This window comes from Dermacentor variabilis, unplaced genomic scaffold, assembly GCF_050947875.1.
Source record: "Dermacentor variabilis isolate Ectoservices unplaced genomic scaffold, ASM5094787v1 scaffold_13, whole genome shotgun sequence".
Classification (NCBI taxonomy): Eukaryota; Metazoa; Arthropoda; class Arachnida; order Ixodida; family Ixodidae; genus Dermacentor; species Dermacentor variabilis.
In genome coordinates this window covers 45,277,412-45,290,018 of record NW_027460291.1, presented here as the reverse complement: position 1 = coordinate 45,290,018, position 12,607 = coordinate 45,277,412, and the positions used below count along the sequence as shown (strand labels likewise).

Below are 12,607 nucleotides of genomic sequence, written 5' to 3'. Positions count from 1 at the left end.
CGCTGTGCAGACGTTTTGGCCAGGCTGAGGAAGAGTGCGTGAAGACTTATGCAAAGGTTACAGGCTGATCAGCGTGGGACGACAACGCAGACCTGCAAATGGATGAATCGGAAGCTGAGAATGTTGCCACGCGCAAGACCAGACAACCCGAACAAGAGGAAACGCCCCCTTCGCCGCATTCGCCCAACGTGAACAAAGAGAAAGAGGATAACGGTGAGCAAGTTGTGCAACCTGCGCCGCCTCCTCCGACGAAAACCAGTGCGTCCAACAGTTCAGCAAAAAAAAGAATACATCAAGAGCCAGTCAACGCCTCTGGAGTAACCCGAAGATGTCGACATGTAGGATTCGAAGACCGCTGCAGGGAAGAGAACACGTGAGGAAACACCAGCAGCAAACGCGGCCTCAAACGAGCCCACTGCCGGCGAGCCGCCCCCTAATGGGGCCCAAGGGCGCCGCACGAGCTTCAAGCCAAAGCCCAACGTACCACTGGACCGTCATATTCCGGGGGGCTCGTAGCCCCCTGGTTCAGTGAACCCCGGGTCAGCCTCCTGGTTCAGACGCTACACACGCTAAAAGTGGGCGAGGACAAGCTAAGGGCCTGGAACCCCAGTATTTTCTTTCTGAAGCACTCGTGGTGTGTTGGCCCGTGACAACTGATGATAGAAAAGCTTCCAGTGAAATTTTTCAGCCTCTCACAGAACAAGGTGCGCGCCATGTGATCTGTTTGATCTTTCTCATAAATGGTAGTAAAACTTGACGCGCCGCTTAGTATAGGCACGGTAAACGTGCGGGGCCTTTCTGCAAGGCGTCGACAGGACCAAGTAAGCCGTCTTTTACTGGAAAATGACCTCGACATCGTAGCAATTCAAGAAAGCAAAGTCGAAAGGCAAGACCAAACAGATCGCATGGTAGAACCTTTTATTCGACGCTACTGTGTATGTGTGTGTCACGCAGTAGGCGCGTCCGGAGGGCGTGCCTTGTTACTACGTAGCTCCCTGAGAATCGTAGTAGAGACCGCGACTGTGTGGAAAACTGGGCGGTTAGTTTTGTGTGATTTTCTTTTCTCTGCTTTGAAGTGGCGGGCAACATGTTTGCACGAGAAACATATTGAGAAACCGAGCGCTCAGCTTTTTTTTTTTTTTTGAAAACCTTGGATCCTTTTTAATTTCTGAAAGAATGATTCTGATGCTAGGCGATTTTAATTGAGTGTATGCTGCAGCCGATAGAATAAAGAACGAACCGGTACGCAATAATAGTGCCATGAAATTAAGCGCGATAGTTCAGGATCACTGCCTAGAAGATATTGGTCATATGGCAGCTGGCGGAAAACGGCCACGGTTCACTCACTTCCAACGCACAAGCCATGCTCGCTTGGACAGATTATACGTATCTGCAAATATTCTGCCGCTGTGCCAAGATTACAACGTAAAACATGTTTCATTCCGTGATCACAGTTTGGTTATGTTTCCTTAGAAGCAAAGCACAAAGGGTCGTCATTCAGTTGAACACTTCGGAAGTTTAATAATAAGCTTCTGGACAATGATAACTTTGTGAGCAAAGCAAAAGAAAGCATAGAAAGACTACTGTCTAAAATGGATAGTTTCACGGCTGAATGGGAGCTGTTCAAACAAGAGGTTAAGATCATTGCAATCGAGAGGGCATGGCACTAAGCCGCAGCGAAATAAACGAAGAAAATGTGCTCCGTAGTCAATTAGACTATTTGCTGAACGCAGAAAGCACACAACCAGGGGCATTAAATAATGAAATAAAAGATGTGAAAAACAAACTGGAAGCAATACACGTCGAAAGATACAAGGGATTCATTGTTCGCGCTCGTGGCGAAAGACTGTGGTTGGGAGAAACGCATGCCAAGCGCTCACTAGCGGATGAGAAAAGTTATGCCATCAAAAATGAAATAGAAGAAATACAGTACGAGGGTGTTATTACAGAAGACAAACGGATAATTGAACTTGCTTTTGTAGAATACTTCACAAATCTGTTAGGTCATAAAATTGATATTGCAACCCGCATTGAAAATGAGTACCTTCACTTAATGCCAAGGTTAGGCGATTACGTGAAGACGCGCCTTGAAGCAGATATTACCGTACGTAAATTTGAAGACACAATGGATGAATAATCCGTATCCAAATCTCCAGGCCCGGATGGCTTCAGCAGTTGTTTCTACAAAGCCTTTAAAGTGGATCTGGCAAAAGCCCAGCATCATCCAATACCCGAAGCATATAATAAAAATGCAGAGCCCCTATCGTTCAACTGTTCTCACGTGGCAATAATACCCAAGAGAGATGACCAAGTTAAACTCCTATCGGTCTCGTCCTATCGACCAATACGCTTAAGAAATTTAGATTACAAAATATATATGAACCGCATTTCGATGAAGGCGAAATGCGAAAACACCCGTGTACTTAGATTTAGGTGCACGTTAAAGAACCCCAGGTAGTCCAAATTTCCCGAGTCCCCCACTACGGCGTGTCTCATAATCAAAGTGGTTTTGGCACGTAAAACCCCATAATTTAAAAATATGTATGAAAGTACTAGCAAAAAGATTACAAACCGTGATCACAGTTTTGGTAGGACCCCACCAAACATGTGGGATCAGGGGACGCTCGATATTTACTAACATTCATGTTACCAGAAGTTTACTTGAATACTGCGATGACTTTTCTGAACGGGTAGCAATGTTACAGCTTGATCTAGAAAAAGCTTTCGATCGTGTATCACGTCAAATTCTTTTTAGTCTTTTGGAGTATATTAATGTTGGGTTTGTGATTGCGACTGGTGTGAAAATGTGTTACACTCACAGTTCAGCTAACATAGTTGTAAACAAAAGTGTCAGCGAAAGTTTTAAAGTTAAGTGTAGTATTAGGCAAGGGTGTCCATTATCATCATTATTGTTTGTAATTTTTATCGAACCTTTCTGCTTAAACATTTTTAATAATGGCACAATACATGGTTTCAAATTGCTCGCAAATGAAGTTAAAATACTGTGTTATGCTGACGACATAGCAGTCTTTTGTGGCGATTAGGAAAGCGTTAAGGAGACCGTTAAAGAAGCAGAACTTTTTTCCTCGCTCACGGGCAGTATGACAAATTGGAACAAATGTTTAGCCTTCTGGCATGGGCCGTGGGAAAACACCTCAGATTATTTCGCTGACATGAAATGGACCTACCCGCCGTGGTTGCTCAGTGGCTATGGTGTTAGGCTACTGAGCACGAGGTCGCGGGATCGAATCCCGGCCACGGCGGCCGCATTTCGATGGGGGCCAAATGCGCAAACACCCGTGTACTTAGATTTAGGTGCACGTTAAAGAACCCCAGGTGGTCTAAATTTCCGGAGTCCTCCACTACGGCGTGCCTCATAATCAGAAAGTGGTTTTGGCACGTAAAACCCCATATATTATTATTATTATGAAATGGACCGTGAAACCTGTCAAATATCTCGGAGTGCCCTTAGAACATTCTCGTGATACCATGCAATACTGGAACGAGGAAACCAAACATGTTAGGGAACAAACAGACAAATGGGGTGGGCGGGATTTCTCTGTTTTCGCGCGTGCTACAGTTTGCAACGTGTTTTTAGTCCCGAAAGTGTGGTATGTTCTTCAAGTGCTTTGTATGTCTCGTACCAACGTGCAGAAGCTGCACGGAGTCTTTGCAGCGTTCGTGTGGCGTTCAACAAGGGAAAAGATGCAGCAGAACTAATTTATTTGGATCAGTCCGTAGCGGGGGACTAAGTTACTCTCATTTATTTCTCAAAAAAGTTGTGTCAAGATTTTTTTTGCGCGAACAAAATAACGAATTTCTGCGAACAATTTTATAATTATGAATAAGTGATGTAATTCCTGAATTTGTTGTATCAAATTTCACAAAAAAAGGGAGTGTTCGCGGCTTTCTTCGTGAGGTCGTTATATCTTTTCGAATGCTAAAATTGAGATTCTCAATGGAGAACCTAAGTAATGTACCTAAAAAGCGTTTATACAAGGATGTGATTGATATTATGTTGCCAGTGCCCATATATCGTGCCATGTATTGTGTAGGCTCGGAAGGAGACGTGTTGAAACGTGTTAAAAGAATGACAGTGCGCTCCTCAGTTAAGACGTTCTTCTTTCAACTCCATACCAATACCTGACCAGTTAAACCATGGTTGCAAGAGAGAGGAATGTTCGTACCCTGATCAGTTAATTGTCTCATTTGTCCAAAGCCTGAGACAATCGAAGAGATTTTCTTAGACTGCAGGGATGCAATATTCCACTGGGATATCTTGCAGATAACGCTGAAAAAAAGAGCTTCCTATATCACCCCCTACGGTATCCGCTAAATCCCAGCTTAAAAAGACCCGCCGTGGTTGCTCAGTGGCTATGGTGTTAGGCTGCTAAGCACGAGGTCGCGGGATCGAATCCCGGCCACGGCGGCCGCATTTCGATGGGGGCGAAATGCGGAAGCACCCGTGTGCTTAGATTTAGGTGCACGTTAAAGAACCCCAGGTGGTCGAAATTTCCGGCGTCCTCCGCTACGGCGTGCCTCATAATCAGAAAGTGGTTTTGGCACGTAAAACCCGATAATTTAAAGAAAAAGTTTAAAATGAAAACGACGTGCAATATGACATGATTATGACGCTGAGCCTACACAGCATATGGAAAACACGAATGACCGTACGAAATGCTGATGTGGACGCCAAACCAGTCAGAATATATTTTATTGAAAGTGTTTCTGAAATAAGAGACGTTTATAAATCTCAGGCTCAACCACCAGACTAGTTAAATGTACTCGATACACTCGTAACCTTATAACGTTTTTAACACCTGCATTTCGAGAACTAGATGTAATGCCTGCGTAACACTTTGTTTTGTTCTTTCCTTAGAATGGTGAATGTACTGTATCTGTGATAATCCGGCAATAAAGAAAAAAAAGTGCAGTGGTTATCACGTGCGCCTTACACGTGCAAGGTCCCCGGTTCGATCCCGTGTGGCAACAGTGCATTACGGTTCTTTTTGTCTTTGCGATCGCGTATACGCGATTGAATACGCGATCGTATACGCGATCGTATACGCGATAAGAATACCTGGCTCCGGACAGGCCGCCATTGGAATCTGAACCTGGCAACGTTTAACGTTAGAACGCTATCTAGTGAGGCGAGTCTAGCAGTGTTATTGGAGGAATTCGAAGGTAGTAAATGGGATATAATAGGGCTCAGTCAGGTTAGGAGGACAAAAGAAGCATATACAGTGCTAAAAAGCGGGCATGTACTGTGTTACCGGGGCTTAGCGGAGAGACGAGAACTAGGAGTCGGATTCCTGATTAATAAGGAAATAGCTGCTAACATACAGGAATTCTATAGCATTAACGAGAAGGTGGCAGGTCTTGCTGTGAAACATAATAAGAGGTACAAATTGAAGGTGGTACAAGTCTCTGCCCCTACATGCAGTCATGATGACCAGGAAGTCGAAAGGTTTTATGAAGACGTGGAATCGGCGATGGGTAAAGTCAAAACAAAATACACTATACTGATGGGCGACTTCAATGCCAGGGTAGGCAAGAAGCAGGCTGGAGACAAGTCAGTGGGGGAATATGACATAGGCTCTAGGAATAGCAGAGGAGAATTATTAGTAGAGTTTGCAGAACAGAATAATATGCGGATAATGAGCACCTTTTTCCGCAAGCGGGTTAGTAAAAAGTGGACGTGGAGGAGCCCGAATGGTGAGACTAGAAATGAAATCGACTTCATACTCTGCGCGAACCCTGGCATCATACAAGATGTAGACGTGCTCGGCAAGGTACGCTGCAGTGACCATAGGATGGTAAGAACTCGAATTAGCCTAGATTTGAGGAGGGAACGGAAGAAACTGGTACACAAGAAGCCAATCAATGAGTTAGCTGTAAGAGGGAAACTAGAGGAATTCCGGATCAAGCTACAGAACAGGTATTCGGCTTTAACTCAGGAAGAGGACCTTAGTGTTGAAGCAATGAACGACTATCTCATGGGCATCATTAAGGAGTGCGCAATAGAAGTCGGTGGTAACGCCGTTAGACAGGAAACCAGTAAGCTATCGCAGGAGACGAAAGATCTGATCAAGAAACGCCAATGTATGAAAGCCTCTAACCCTACAGCAAGAATAGAACTGGCAGAACTTTCTAAGTTAATCAACAAGCGTAAGACAGCTGACATAAGGAACTATAATATGGATAGAATTGAACAGGCTCTCAGGAACGGAGGAAGCCTAAAAACAGTGAAGAAGAAACTAGGAATAGGCAAGAATCAGATGTGTGCGTTAAGAGACAAAGCCGGCAATGTCGTTACTAATATGGATGAGATAGTTCAAGTGGCTGAGGAGTTCTATAGAGATTTATACAGTACCAGTGGCACCCACGACGATAGTGGAAGAGAGAATAGCCTAGAGGAATTCGAAATCCCACAGGTAACGCCAGAAGAAGTAAAGAAAGCCTTAGGAGCTATGCAAAGGGGGAAGGCAGCTGGGGAGGATCAGGTAACAGCAGATTTGTTGAAGGATGGTGGTCAGATTGTTCTAGAGAAACTGGCCACCCTGTATACGCAATGCCTCATAACCTCGAGCGTACCGGAATCTTGGAAGAACGCTAACATAATCATAATCCATAAGAAAGGGGACGCCAAAGACTTGAAAAATTATAGACCGATCAGCTTACTGTCCGTTGCCTACAAAGTATTTACTAAGGTAATCGCAAATAGAATCAGGAACACCTTAGACTTCTGTCAACCAAAGGACCAGGCAGGATTCCGTAAAGGCTACTCAACAATAGACCATATTCACACTATCAATCAAGTGATAGAGAAATGTGCAGAATATAACCAACCCTTATATATAGCTTTCATTGATTACGAGAAAGCGTTTGATTCAGTCGAAACCTCAGCAGTCATGGAGGCATTACGGAATCAGGGTGTAGATGAGCCATATGTAAAGATACTGGAAGATATCTACTGCGGCTCCACAGCCACCGTAGTCCTCCACAAAGAAAGCAACAAAATCCCTATAAAGAAAGGAGTCAGACAGGGAGATACGATATCTCCAATGCTATTCACAGCATGTTTACAGGAGGTATTCAGAGGCCTGGAGTGGGAAGAATAGGGGATAAAAGTTGATGGAGAATACCTTAGCAACTTGCGATTCGCTGATGATATTGCCTTGCTTAGTAACTCAGGAGACCAGTTGCAATGCATGCTCACTGACCTGGAGAGGCAAAGCAGAAGGGTGGGTCTGAAAATTAATCTGCAGAAAACTAAAGTATTGTTTAACAGGCTCGGAAGAGAACAGCAGTTTACGATAGGTAGCGAAGCACTGGAAGTGGTAAGGGAATACATCTACTTAGGGCAGGTAGTGACCACGGATCCGGATCATGAGACTGAAATAACCAGAAGAATAAGAATGGGCTGGGGTGCGTTTGGCAGGCATTCTCAAATCATGAACAGCAGGTTGCCGCTATCTCTCAAAAGGAAAGTGTATAACAGCTGTGTGTTACCAGTACTCACATATGGGGCAGAAACCTGGAGGCTTACGAAAAGGGTTCTGCTGAAATTGAGGACGACGCAACGAGCTATGGAAAGAAGAATGATGGGTGTGACGTTAAGGGATAAGAAAAGAGCAGATTGGGTGAGGCAACAAACGCGGGTAAACGACATCTTAGTTGAAATCAAGAAAAAGAAATGGGCATGGGCCGGACATGTAATGAGGAGGGAAGATAACCGATGGTCACTAAGGGTTACGGACTGGATTCAAAGGGAAGGGATGCGTAGCAGGGGGCGGCAGAAAGTTAGGTGGGCGGATGACATTAAGACGTTTGCAGGGACAACATGGCCACAATTAGTACATGACCGGGGTAGTTGGAGAAGTATGGGAGAGGCCTTTGCCCTGCAGTGGGCGTAACTAGGCTGATGATGATGATGATGATACGCAGAACAAAAGGGGCAGACAAATCGCCGAACGCGTGCTCGGTTCCCGTGGTGTAGTGGTTATCACACGCGCTTTACACGCGCAAGGCCCCCGGTTCGATCCCGGGCGGGAACAGTGCATTACACTTTTGTTTTCTTTGCGATCGCGTATACGCAGAACAAAAGGGGGAGACAAATCGCCCAATGCGTGCTCGGTTGCCGTGGTGATTCCACTTCCGGCCACCGAGCGTGACGGACGTGTAAATCATGGGCTCCGTAGGAGCGGCTTCAGCGGCCCAGACGGGCCGCGGTAAAAGGATTTCTGCCTCGGACGACGAGTATCAAGTTGTTTTGCCTAGTCTGCCAACAGGGCGTTTTGTTTTCAATACGGTTTTTCTACACTGTGATATCAGGGCCCGCCCATACCGGGTGGAAGATTTTCGGGATGCACTCGCTCAGTTATCGCTCCTGCAGGAAATGGCTGCTCTCGGGGCCTACTGTATGAGCCATGTGTGGGCCGTGAGCTTCAAGGACAGCGACGCGGTGAATGAGATCGTCAGCGTTGGAGAGCTGCAGGTCAAAAAGGGCCGGTGTCTCGTCATCGACCCCGCCGACCAGGACGTACGCCAGAAAGTGCATTAGCTGCTGCCCAGCGTTCCTGACGAGGCCGTACGTTTTGCCTTCGCGCCGTTTGGAAAGGTCACCGACGTCGTCCGCGAGTGCTGGCGGGTCCACGGCGTGGCTGATAAGAACTCAACAACAAGGCTGGTTACGCTGAAGTTGAAGCCGGCATAAAGCTCGACGACCTTCCGCATCAGGTGAGCGTCGCCGGTGAACTGGCTCTCGTGGTTGTGCCGGGCAGGGCTCCTCTCTGCCTACGCTGCCGCGGTACGGCCACATTCGTCGCGAGTGCCGTATTCCACGGTGTGGTGCGTGCCGACGCTTCGGTCATGAGGACAGCCAGTGCGAGCGCACGTACGCTAGCGTGACCGGACCCGTGGGCCACGAGGACAACTCCGCCCTACTCATCGACGAGGCGGACATGGAAGACACGTCGTCCGCGGCGGGTGAAGCAGCTGACGTCGTGGCAAAGCCGGCGGTGCGGCTTGAACAGGAAGAGAAACAAGTCGCTCAGGCTGTTGTCACAGGACACCAGCAAGCGACTGCAGAGGGCACCGCGGCCATGCCGAATGCGGAAGAGAAAACCCCACCTGAGACGGAGGTGACCTCCTGACTCGTTGAACCTGAAGGCATGGACACCCTTACCGGCCCAACTACCCAACCGACGGGGAAACGGCCCCACAACCAGACCGTTAGCCGGACGGCGAAACAGGACGGCAGCGGCGGAGACGAGCCACCACCTAAAGCGCCAGGTATAAGAAGGTCGACCTTGAAGCTGCGGCCCAACATTACGGTCGATCCACGGCAGGCGGGTAAACCGCCTCCGTAATTCCGTGCTGTCTAGTTCGAGTGTGGTTGGGGGGTTGGTGAGTGCAACGGCCGTCATTCTGAGCGCTAGTTTTCCAGAACCTTGCCAGGAAGGGGGGCCCAAGTTGCACTTGAGTGCCCTTTCCGGAAGGTCGAGCTGCGTCTCCTTTAGAGGCATTCGACGTGGTTATCGGCGCACCTTTATGAGCGCTCATACCTGTGTAACTGTGATCGGCACCACTCTACCGTGTAGCCATGGCAGTTAACGTCGAAGGAAGGCTACGTGTAGCTACGTTAAATGTACGAGGGCTCAGTGCAAGAAGACGGCAATGTCAGCTAAGTCGTCTCCTCTTGGATAATGACTTACATATAGTAGGAATCCAAGAAACGAAAATTGAGAGCCAAGAGCTAACCGACAGAATGGTGTCCAATTTTAGAGCTCACTTTGATGTGTGCGTTTGTCACGCGGTTGGTGGATCAGGCGGCTGCGCTATATTCCTAAGAAATAATTTTGGCATTTGTGTGCAATCAGTGTGTTCGTGTGAAACTGGGCGCCTCTTAGTGGCTGATTTTTGTTTTGTGGATGTGGATTACCGTGTTATTTGTATCTATGCGCCGAATATTGAAACGGACCGTCGATCCTTCTTTGAGCGTCTTGAAGCGTACGTAAACTGTTCCAAGGTCGTAATACTGCTGGGTGATTTTAACTGTATTTGCTATGCTGAAGACTGAGTAAAATGTTCACGCGTTCGTGATAAGAGTGCCGAATTTCTAAACGCAGTGGTGCATGATTATGACCTGGAAGATGTGGGTACTGTTTTTGCCAGCGGTACTCGCCCGCGATTTACCCACTTCCAGCGTGATAGCCACGCTCGATTAGATAGATTATACGTGTCAGCCGAACTAGTGCCCTTATGTTGTGAATATGATGTACAAGCTGTAGCATACAGTGATCACTGCTTGGTAACTGCCACGTTCGGGAAAGGACAGGGCAAACGGCCCTTTAACTTGGATCTCTGGAAAATGAATGCGCAGTTGTTGAATGACGATCCTTTTGTCGATGCTGTAGCGAAGGAACTAGAAAACCTGACTTCAGGCAAGCCATTAAGCTTTGCCATTCAATGGGAAGAATTTAAACAAAGTAAAAACAATGGCCATTGAAAGAAGCAGTGTCATTCGACACAACCTGAAACAAGCAGAAACAAAGCTTCGCCAGGAACTGCAATTTTTATTACCATGGAAAGTGTCGAGCCTGGTGTGTATGTTAACGAATTAAAGGAAGTGAGAACTGAACTGGAAAGGATGGATACTAAAAATACAAAGCAGCACTAGTGAGATCAAGATAGGAGAAGTTGTGGGTGGGAGAAACTCCTACGAAACGAGCTTTATCAGACGAGAAAAAGTACGCTTGTCGGAAAGAAATACGCCAGCTAGCTAAAGGCAATCACATTACATCCGACAAAAATGACATCAAGCAAGGGATCGCCGATCACTTTAAAGCAATTTTAGCTCATCCGCGGAATCCTAAATGTAGCTACCAGAATGAATTTCTCTCGCTGATGCCAAAGCTCGATGAAGAAGTCGGGACACGGCTGGAACTGCCAATTAGCCTGAGCGAGATAGAGTGCGCAAGAGACGAGTTATCCATCGGTAAAGCACCTGGGCCAGATGGCTTGGGGGCCACTTTCTATAATACCTTCAAGTCTGCATTGGCCCGTGTTCTTCACGAAGTTATCAGCGAAGCGTATGAGCGAAAAAGATTGCCCTTGTCATTCACAACGTCGCATATCGTGCTAATTCCGAAGAGTGATGATGAGGAAATACTTTTGTTGCCAGGGTCATATCGCCCGATAACTCTAGCCAATGTAGACTATAAAATATTCACGAAAGCTTTGGCCAAACGACTGCAAAGTGTAATTAAAACAATAGTAGGGCCGCACCAGACTTGTGGCATTAAAGGCCGCAGCATTGCAACGAATGTACACACGGCTCGAAGTGTGCTTGAGTGCTGCGATGTGATTGGCGATCACGTCGCGATGATGCAGATCGATTTGGCAAAGGCTTTCGACCTCGTCTCGCACAAGGCTTTGTTCTGCATACTGGAACATGCGAACGTTGGCAAAGTCATAACGGAAGGCGTCATGATGGCGTACAGAGAATGCTTAACGCGCATCATTGTTAATGGGGAGCTCACCGATAGCTTTCCCGTGCTCTCGTCGATGCGGCAAGGATGCCCGCTGTCGCCCCTTCTATTTGCTGCTTATCTCGAACCACACTGTTTGGCGATCAGAAATAACGAGAGCATAGCAGGCTATCGGCTGCAGGCAGCACAGGTTACAATTTTGGCATATGCCGACGATATCACGACTTTCTGCACAACCAAAGCGAGCATTAAGGAGGCAACGACTGTCGTTGAAAAGTTTTGTGATTCAACTGCAGCCCAGATAAACTGGGATAAGAGTTACGGGTTTCTGGCATGGTAGTTGGAAAGACACGCCGGAGACCTTTTATCGACTGAAGTGGTCGTCGTTACCAACGGAATACTTGGGTGTGCCTCTCGGAAATTACCGTGAACCTGAATCGTACTGGCTAGATCAAGTGTCGAAAGCAAAGGAAAAGGCTGACAGGTGGAGAGGAAAACAATTGTCAATGTTTTCTAGAGCCACTGTTTGCAACCTTTCTTTAGTTTCTATGATATGGTACGTTATGAATGTGTTGTGTGCTGCGAGGGTAAGCGTACAAAAAGTTCACCGTGTTTTCGCTATGTTCATTTGGGCCTCCACCTGGTAGAGGATGAGTCGAACGAACTTGTTCCTCCCGGTCAAGAAAGGTGGGCTTGGTTTAGCTCATTTGTTTCTGCGGCAAGTCGTGTCACGCTTTGTGTTTTTACGGGATCAAAACGATCCTTTTCTCCGAACACTGATACAGGTACGGCTGTGTAGACAAATTCCAGGATTCATTGTTTCGACTGTTCACAATATGCCAGGAGCAGTGACTGGTTACCTACGTGAAGTGGTATGTTCATATAAGATGTTGAAAGTACGTTTTTCAGAGCAATACTTGTCCACCGTTACCAAGAAAAAACTATACAGAGATCTCGTGGACACGATGTTCCCTCCACCTTTGTACCGTTTTCCGCAACGTGACAGGACAAGACGTTCTAAAGCGAGTGAAAAAAATGCCAATACGGCCGTCAGCTAAACCTTTTTTCTCCAAATTGCACACAAACACACTTCCCGTTAAGACCTGGCTTCATGA

At 46.8% G+C, this 12,607-nt stretch overlaps 1 non-coding gene across 1 annotated transcript; it reads left to right on the top strand.

The window, feature by feature from the left end:
* Nucleotides 1-7,984: 7,984 nt before the first annotated feature.
* On the top strand, nucleotides 7,985-8,057 carry TRNAV-UAC (transfer RNA valine (anticodon UAC)). The gene has a single exon. It is a non-coding gene; the product is annotated as a tRNA-Val (tRNA).
* Nucleotides 8,058-12,607: the final 4,550 nt, after the last annotated feature.